This window comes from Gopherus flavomarginatus, chromosome 11 (genome assembly GCF_025201925.1).
Source record: "Gopherus flavomarginatus isolate rGopFla2 chromosome 11, rGopFla2.mat.asm, whole genome shotgun sequence".
NCBI classification, from domain to species: Eukaryota; Metazoa; Chordata; order Testudines; family Testudinidae; genus Gopherus; species Gopherus flavomarginatus.
Genome location: NC_066627.1, coordinates 18,105,993 through 18,115,271, shown reverse-complemented (window position 1 = coordinate 18,115,271; position 9,279 = coordinate 18,105,993). Strand labels below are relative to the sequence as shown.

Genomic DNA, 9,279 nt, shown 5'->3' with positions numbered 1-9,279 from the left:
GAAAAAATGGCCACATCATCAAGGTAGGCAAATGCAAATTTTCCCAGTCCTGCTAGTAGACCATCTACCAGCCTCTGGAAGGTGGCGGGTGCATTTCGAAGGCCGAAAGGAAGGACATTGAATTCATACACCCCCGCATGGGTGACGAATGCTGACCTCTCCTTGGCAGGTTCATCTAGCGGTACTTGCCAGTACCCCTTGGTTAAGTTTATGGTAGAGATGAACTGGGCACGTCCCAACTTTTTCAATAGCTCATCGGTACGTGGCATTGGATAGTTGTCCGGATGAGTTACCGCATTTAGCTTACGGTAGTTCACGCAAAAGCGTATTTCCCCATCTGGTTTGGGTACCAGAACCACTGGAGATGCCCATGCACTGGTAGATGAGCGGATTATACCCATCTGTAGCATGTTTTGGATCTCCCGTTCTATAGCAGCTTGGGCATGAGGAGACACCGGGTAGGGTGGGGTTCTGATTGGGTGAGCATTACCTGTGTCAATGGAGTGGTATGCCCGTTCAGTCCGTCCTGGGGTGGCTGAGAACAATGGGGCGAAGCTAGTGCACAGCTCCTTGATTTGTTGCCGCTGCAGACGTTCCAGGGTGGTTGAGAGGTTCACCTCTTCCACGCCACCGTCTTTTTTCCCGTCGTAGTAGACACCGTCAGGCCACTCAGCATCATCTCCCTGGACTGTAAACTGACAAACCTGTAAGTCTCTGGAATAGAAAGGCTTGAGAGAATTAACATGGTAAACTCTAGGTTTTAGTGAGGAATTGGGAAATGCTATGAGGTAATTTGCAGTTCCCAGGCGCTCTTGGACCGTGAATGGCCCTTTCCATGATGCTTCCATCTTATGGGCCTGTTGCGCCTTCAAGACCATAACCTGGTCTCCTACCTTGAAGGAACGTTCTCTGGCATGTCTGTCATACCAGGCCTTTTGCTCTTCCTGAGCATCCTTTAGGTTCTCTCTAGCAAGGGCTAAAGAGTGTCGGAGGGTGCTTTGTAGGTTGCTTACAAAGTCCAGAATGTTAGTTCCTGGAGAAGGCGTAAACCCCTCCCATTGCTGCTTCACCAACTGTAATGGCCCCTTAACCTCGTGACCATACACAAGTTCAAATGGTGAAAACCCTAAACTGGGATGTGGTACAGCCCTGTAGGCAAACAGCAACTGCTGCAACACTAGGTTCCAATTATTGGAGAATTCGTTGATGAATTTTCGTATCATGGCCCCCAAAGTTCCATTGAACCTTTCCACCAGGCCATTGGTTTGATGGTGGTACGGGGTGGCAACCAAGTGATTCACCCCATGAGTTTCCCACAGTTTTTCCATGGTCCCTGCCAGGAAATTAGACCCTGAATCTGTAAGGATGTCGGAAGGCCAACCTACCCTGGCAAAGATGTCTGTTAGGGCCAGGCACACAGTGTTAGCCCTCGGGTTGCCTAGAGCTACTGCTTCCGGCCATCGGGTAGCAAAGTCCACTAAAGTCAGTACGTACTGCTTTCCTCTGGGCGTCTTTTTTGGGAAAGGGCCCAGAATATCCACAGCTACTTGCTGAAATGGGACCTCAATTATGGGGAGTGGCTGGAGAGGGGCCTTGACCTGGTCTTGAGGCTTTCCCACTCTTTGGCATACCTCACAAGACCGGACATACTTGGCAACAACCTTGCCCATCCTCTCCCAGTGGAAGGACTTCCCCAACCGGTCCTTGGTTCTGTTCACCCCAGCATGGCCACTGGGATGATCATGGGCTAAGCTTAAAAGCTTCCCCCGGTACTTAGTTGGAACCACCAACTGTTTTTGCGGCTGCCATTTTTCCCGGTGTCCACCAGAAAGAATTTCCTTGTATAAAAGTCCTTGGTCTATAATAAACCGGGATCGATTAGAAGAGCTGAGAGGCGGTGGGGTGCTCCGCGCCGCCGCCCAAGCTTTCTGAAGGCTGTCATCTGCTTCCTGCTCAGTCTGGAACTGTTCCCTTGAGGCTGGGGTCACCAGTTCTTCCTCAGACTGTGGACTTGGGCTTGGTCCCTCTGGAAGCAATGTAGGTGATGGGGTTGTTTCCGTTGCTGGTGAACCGCTCTCCGCTGGTGCACCTGAGGTTATTTCAGGCTCTGGCTGAGCATTTTGGGTATGGCTGTCTGTTGCTTCTGCCAGTTTTGGCTCGCTGGCGCCCTCTGGCTTTGAGTTTGAAGATGTGGTTGCACTTGCTGGTGCTGGTTGCTGTTCCAGTTCCGGGCCTGGGACTGGAGGTGTTGTGGCTGTTTCAGTGGTTGGCATGGAATCCGGGTCCACTACCTCTGTCTGGGTCTTTGGTAACCCAGACGGGGCGTCTGTGGACGGTTCAGGAACAGGAATGGGTCTGGAAGCTTGCCTGGTTTGGCTACGTGTAACCATTTCCACTCGCTTGGCCCGCCTCACCTGGTTGGCCAAGTCTTCCCCCAGTAGCATGGGGATAGGATCATTGTCATAGACTGCAAAAGTCCACATTCCTGACCAGCCTTTGTACTGGACAGGCAGTTGAGCTGTAGGCAAGTCTACAGCTTGTGACATGAAGGGGTAAATTGTAACTTTGGCCTTTGGGTTGATGAATTTGGGGTCAACGAAGGATTGGTGGATAGCTGACACTTGTGGCCCCGTGTCTCTTCATGCAGTAACCTTCTTTTCTCCCACTCTCAAATTTTCCCTTCGCTCCAAGGGTATTTGAGAGGCATCCGGGCCTGGGGATCTTTGGTGTGATGGTGGTGTAATGAATTGCACTCGCATGGTGTTCTTGGGACAGTTGGCCTTGATATGTGCCAGTTCATTACACTTAAAGCATCTTCCATGTGATGGGTCAGTGGGCCGCGGTGAGTTACTGGAGACTGGTGAAGTGGAAGAATAGGGCGTCTGTGGCTTGACTTGGGTTGTATGTGGGGTCTTTGGCTGTCCTCGGTTGTAAGGTTTATGGTCGGTGTGCCCCCTGGGGTATTCGTTCCCCTTGACCGTAGCTTTCTTGCTTTCTGCCACTTCCATCCATCTGGCTCCAATCTCCCCCGCCTCAGCGAGATTTTTGGGTTTTCCATCTTGTATGTACCGTGTTATGTCCTCAGGAACACCATCCAAGAACTGCTCCATTTGTATGAGGAGGTGCAGTTCTTCCAAGGTTTTAACATTGTGTCCTGATATCCAGGCCTCATAATTTTTCCCAACATAGTAGGCGTGTTTGGGAAATGACACATCTGGTTTCCACTTTTGGGTTCTGAAACGCCGACGGGCATGATCCGGGGTTATCCCCATTCTGTATCTGGCCTTGGTTTGAAAAAGTTTATAGTCGTTCATGTTCTCCTTAGGCATTTCAGCTGCCACCTCTGCTAAAGGTCCACTGAGCTGTGGCCTCAATTCTACCATGTACTGGTCTTCAGGGATGCTGTACCCAAGACAGGCTCTTTCAAAATTTTCCAAGAAGGCCTCGGTGTCATCACCTGCCTTGTAGGTGGGAAATTTTCTGTGCTGTGGAACAATCATTGGCGCAGGGTGGTTAGGGTTGGCTGTGTTTTGCTTAGCCTTTTCTAATTTCATGGCCTGTTGGTGGGCTTCCCTCTGGAGTTCCAGCTGTTTTTCGTGGTCTGCATCTTTGGCTGCTTGCTCTCTTTTGTAGGCTGCCGCTCTGATCTGTTCTTTTTTTTTCTCAGTTCCATCTCTTTTTGTTTTATTTCCAGTTGTCGCCTGTGTTCAGCTTCTTTGAATTGTTCTTCAGCCTCAATTTTTGCCTTAGAAGTCATGGTTTCTGTTTTCTTGTGTTGGGGTGCCCTCCGGTGTTTATCTTCTGAACTGTTGCCTCCTGGGGTCTGCCTAGCAACAATGCTTTTTTCCCTTTCTCTCTCTAGCTAATGTTTAATGAAAGGAAATCAGAAAAACCACTTTATCTGCATGTACATAGTGCTGGTACTTGCCTCCTAATGGCAAGGCTATTGTGTGACAAAAGACCCTTAACAGTCTGGTAATGGCTTCTTGCTTAACATGCAAGCCACAAACTGCCAGAGAGAGCAGGAAAAAAAAATTCTCTTTTAAACCCAAACTGTTTCTCTCTGCTAAAAAGCCCTTAGCAGATAAGAGAAAAAAAATAATATTCCTACTGACTTCTGGATTTTGTCTATCCCACCTCTGCCACCATGTCAAACCTTAGTCCCAGATTTGGACCTTAGCGTCCAAAATATGGGGGTTAGCATGAAAACCTCCAAGCTTAGTTACCAGCTTGGACCTGGTACTTGCTGCCACCACCCAAAAAATTAGAGTGTTTTGGGGCACTCTGGTCCCCCTGAAAACCCTTCCCTGGGGACCCCAAGACCCAAATCCCTTGAATCTCACAACAAAGGGAAATAATTCTTTTCTCTTCCCCCCCTCCAGGTGCTCCTGGAGAGATACACAGACACAAGCTCTGTGAATCTAAACAGAGGGAGTCCCCCCTCTGTAATTCCAATCCTGGAAACCAAAAGCACTTTCCTCTTCACCTAGAGGGAATGCAAAATCAGACTAGTAAATCTAACACACACAGATCTCCCTCTGACTTCTTCCTCCCACCAATTCCCTGGTGAGTACAGACTTAATTTCCCTGAAATTTCCCAGTAAAGAAAACTTTAACAGGTTTTAAAAAGAAAGCTTTATATAAAAAAGAAAGAAAAATACATACAAATGGTCTCTCTGTATTAAGGTGACAAATACAGGGTTAATTGCTTAAAAGAAATATGAATAAACAGCCTTATTCAAAAAGAATACAAATCAAAGCACTCCAGCACTTATATTCATGCAAATACCAAAGAAAAGAAACCATATAACTTACTATCTGATCTCTTTGTCCTTACACTTAGAAACAGAAGATTAGAAAGCAGAAACTACTTCTCTAAAGCTCAGAGAAAGCAGGCAGACAGACAAAGACCTCAGACACAAAATTCCCTCCACCCAAAGTTGAAAAAATCCGGTTTCCTGATTGGTCCTCTGGTCAGGTGCTTCAGGTGAAAGAGACATTAACCCTTAGCTATCTGTTTATGACAGGGGCAGCAGAGGTGGGGGTGGGGAAGGGGCGGCTATACTGTATAATAAGCACTAGGGGCAGCAGAGGGTGAGGGTGGGGAAGGGGCGGCTATACTGTATAATAAGCACTAGGGACATCTGTCATAACCTTAGTCCCAGATTTGGACCTTAGCGTCCAAAATATGGGGGTTAGCATGAAAACCTCCAAGCTTAGTTACCAGCTTGGACCTGGTACTTGCTGCCACCACCCAAAAAATTAGAGTGTTTTGGGGCACTCTGGTCCCTCTGAAAAACCTTCCCTGGGGACCCCAAGACCCAAATCCCTTGAGTCTCACAACAAAGGGAAATAATCCTTTTTCCCTTCCCCCCTCCAGGTGCTCCTGGAGAGATACACAGACACAAGCTCTGTGAAACTACACAGAGTGACTCCCCCTCTCTGTTCCCAATCCTGGAAACAAATAGTACTTTCCTATTCCCCCAGAGGGAATGCAAAATCAGGCTAGCAAATCCAACACACAGATCTCCCCGATTTCTTCCTCCCACCAATTCCCTGGTGAGTACAGACTCAATTTCCCTCAAGTAAAGAAAAACTCCAACAGGTCTTAAAAGAAAGCTTTATATAAAAAGAAAGAAAAATACATACAAATGGTCTCTCTGTATTAAGATGATACAATACAGGGTCAATTGCTTAAAAGAATATTGAATAAACAGCCTTATTCAAAAAGAATACAAATCAAAGCACTCCAGCACTTATATTCATGCAAATACCAAAGAAAAGAAACCATAGAACTTACTATCTGATCTCTTTGTCCTTACACTTAGAAACAGAAGATTAGAAAGTAGAACTACTTCTCCAAAGCTCAGAGAAAGCAGGCAGGCAGAAAAACAAAGACTCAGACACAAACTTCCCTCCACCCAGAGTTGAAAAAATCCAGTTTTCTGATTGGTCCTCTGGTCAGGTGCTTCAGGTGAAAGAGACATTAACCCTTAGCTATCTGTTTATGACAACATCAGAGGGTGGGGGTGGGGAAGGGGTGGCTATACTGTATAATAAGCATTAGGGGCAGCAGAGGTGGGGGTGGGGAAGGGGCGGCTATACTGTATAATAAGCACTAGGGGCAGCAGAGGGTGAGGGTGGGGAAGGGGCGGCTACACTGTATAATGGGCACTAGAGGCAGTAGAGGGTGCGGGCAGTGAAGGGGCCCATTATACTGTATAATGGGCACTAGGGACAGCAGAGGCTGAGGGATGGGGAAGTGAATAATTTATTCTGGTTTCCACCTGCTCAAGTTGTGGTGCTCTACACTGAACATATGGGAATTGGGCCTGCCTGACATAAATCAGAAAGAATTCCATTAACCCCACACCTATGTTTATACTTTAGAGCAGAGGTGGGCAAACTACGGCTCGCAGGACCCTCCTGCCTGGCTCCTGAGCTCCTGCCTTGGGAGGCTCGCCGCCAGCCCCACCCCTTGTTCCCCCTCCCCCACAGCTTCATGTCACTGTGCCACCAGCACAATGTCGCCGGCACAATGCTCTGGGCAGCGGGGCTGCGAGCTCTTGCCGGGCAGGGCAGCTGCAGAGCCACAGCCTGACCCAGTGCTCTGTGCTGCGCGGTGGCATGGCTGGCTCCGGATGAGCGGCGCAGCTGCCTGTCCTGCTGCTCTAGGCATCACAGCTGTAACGCCGCCAGCCACCAGTGCTCCCGGCAGCATGGTAAGGGGGGAGGGAGTGGGGCAGTGGATAGAGGGCAGGGAAGTTTGAGGTGGTGCTCAGAGGGCGGGGGAGTTGGAGAGAGGGCAGAGGATTTGGGGGTGGTGCTCAGGGGGCAGGGGTGTGGATAGGGGTCAGAGCAGTCAGAGGGTGGGGAACAGTGGGGTTGAATGAGGGCAGAGGTTTCCAGGGGGCAGTCAGGAAGGAGAGGAGAGGTTGGATGGGGTGGCAGGAGACAGTCGGGGTGAGGGTTCTGGGGCTGTCAAGGGACAGGAAATGGGGGGGTTGGATGCGACAGGAGTCCTAGGGGGCCATCAGAGGGCGAGAAGCAGGAGAAGTCGGATAGGGGGCAGGGGCCAGGCCACGTCGGACTGTTTGGGGCAGCACAGCCTCCCCTAACCAGCCCTCCATACAATTTCAGAAACCCGATGCGACACTCAGGCCAAAAAGTTTGCCCACCCCTGCTTTAGAGCCTTGCAAATTAATTTGAATGGAAAATTAAATCAGAAGATTACATATGTGAATTCATGTGAATGGGTGCGTGGGGAAATGAACGAGCTCCTATGTTTCAGTGGAAGGACAGCTGAAGTGAGGTTTGAAAGCTGGGGAATTATTGTTTTATGTGGTAGTGTATATGCAAGGCCCTTTGTGTGCAGGGTTTTTATTTATTTATTTATTTATTTTGTTAAAAATTTCCTGAGAATTTATCAGTGTTTATTACAAACTTAAAAAAGGTGAAAATCAATGCAAAAAAAATCCATTTCTGTTAAATATTGAGGTTAATATTGGGGAACAGGAGGACAGAAAAAAATAACAAATAGCAAAGTAAGAGTATTGAAAGTAAAAACAGTTTAATGCTATGTTTTATTTCATGAACTGTACTTTAACAGTGCTTACACATATGCACATGCATGTTTGAGGATTTGTGTGTATGTCTTCCACTGCATTACCTTACTTTAAGTGTACACGTGAAGCTAATTTATTCTTTCCATAAACACATCTACCGACAGTAATGTAGCAGAGTTTCTAACACAATCAGTATTTTCATGGACTTAAAATTCAGGCTCAAATTGGTTAAAAAAAAAAATTGGAAAAATCTGGGGAAATTTTCAATAAAAATTGGTATGTGTTAGAGTGCTACTGTGTGTGCGCGCGCGCATCAGGGCCAGCTCCAGAACCCTGAAAAAACCCAGAATGCAAAAACGCTGCAGCAAAAAAAAAAAAAAAAAAAAAGCCAGAGTGCTGCCCCTGGAAAAAAACTGCCACAAGCACATGCTTGAAACGCTGCTGCCTAGAGCCAGCCTTGGTGCGCATGCATATTGTTTGAACCTCCTTTCGTAGAATATGTGTGTGTCCACATGCTTATGGGTAATTCCTGTATGTGTGTATGAATCTGTACGTCGCCCTATGCCTGCATGTGTATCAGTGAGCACATGTTGGGAAACAAATGCCTGGTTACCATTTGAGTGTGAGAAGTGTGATTTGCTGTGTAACACACAGCTGAAGGCAGAACCTCACCTAACATAAGTGAATGTAGTACCAGTGAGGATAACCAAGTTAGCTGTGAAAATGAGTGTGAGGTTCTAGCCTGATGTTCCAATGCCTCCCTGATTTCTCCCCCGTACCACTGATGACCAGGCACAATTTTGCTCCACAGAGCTGCCCCTGCAATTGGCTGATGCTAAATGCACCACTGTCTGAGATGGTATGGGGCCATCAGCATTGCTGGCACCAACTGCATATTGCCATGGTCTCACAGCTCTGTCCAGGCCTCTCTGGTCTCCATCTAATCCATAGCAGCAACGGGCCTGAATGAAGCTTCCTGGATTTCAGGATCTGAGAGCAAAAAAGCTCAGATCCAAACACCCCAATAAACCTGGTGAGTCTCAGAATGCAGAACTGAATTTCACAGCCCTGGTCATTCACAAGTTCTTAATTGGACAAGCAACCACATGAGAACCACTATCCTGTGGATCGCACCAATTGGTCTCCTTACTGGCAAGCTCAGAAGCCACATGAAGAGACAATAGACATGGAGTTTGAATTAACTTCTGGGTTCTGACCCATAGAAATAAGCACTTTGGGGCACTTACGGTGCTTGCTGCCTGATTGGGTGGGGGGGGGGGGCAGGGAGACAGCACACATGTATCCCTACTCATCTACCTAGTCATCTCTTTATCCATCCATCCATCCATCCAACTGTCCATCTGTATAATCATCTGTCCATCAACCTAATTGTCTTTCTTGCCTGTCCATCAAGATGTCTGTCCATTTTCTCCTCCTATTTGTCCATCTAAGTATCTACCCTTTGGTCTGGCTCATTGTCTGTCTACACTTTTGTGAATCTGCCTTCCAAGCTGTTCATCTGTCTAATCATCTCTCAGTCCACCTGGCTAAATATGTTTACATTCCCGCTGTTTATTTATTGCTAATGGATCCTTCCCTGTGGAAGTGGACTTTAGTGGGCAGGGGCTGCTGAGTGGGGACATGTCACAGTCACTAAATTCAATTTAAAGGGTTAACCTGATATTTGGTAACTAAGAAATATTCCTTTTCACTC

At 47.6% G+C, this 9,279-nt stretch overlaps 1 long non-coding RNA gene across 1 annotated transcript; it reads right to left on the bottom strand.

Annotated features, from left to right (window-relative positions):
• Window positions 1-4,620: 4,620 nt before the first annotated feature.
• Window positions 4,621-6,009, bottom strand: LOC127031351 (uncharacterized). Its single transcript, XR_007768527.1, has 2 exons — window positions 5,853-6,009; window positions 4,621-4,867 (listed from the first exon to the last, which is right to left on the bottom strand). It is a non-coding gene; the product is annotated as an uncharacterized LOC127031351 (long non-coding RNA).
• Between the last annotated feature and the right edge of the window lie 3,270 nt (window positions 6,010-9,279).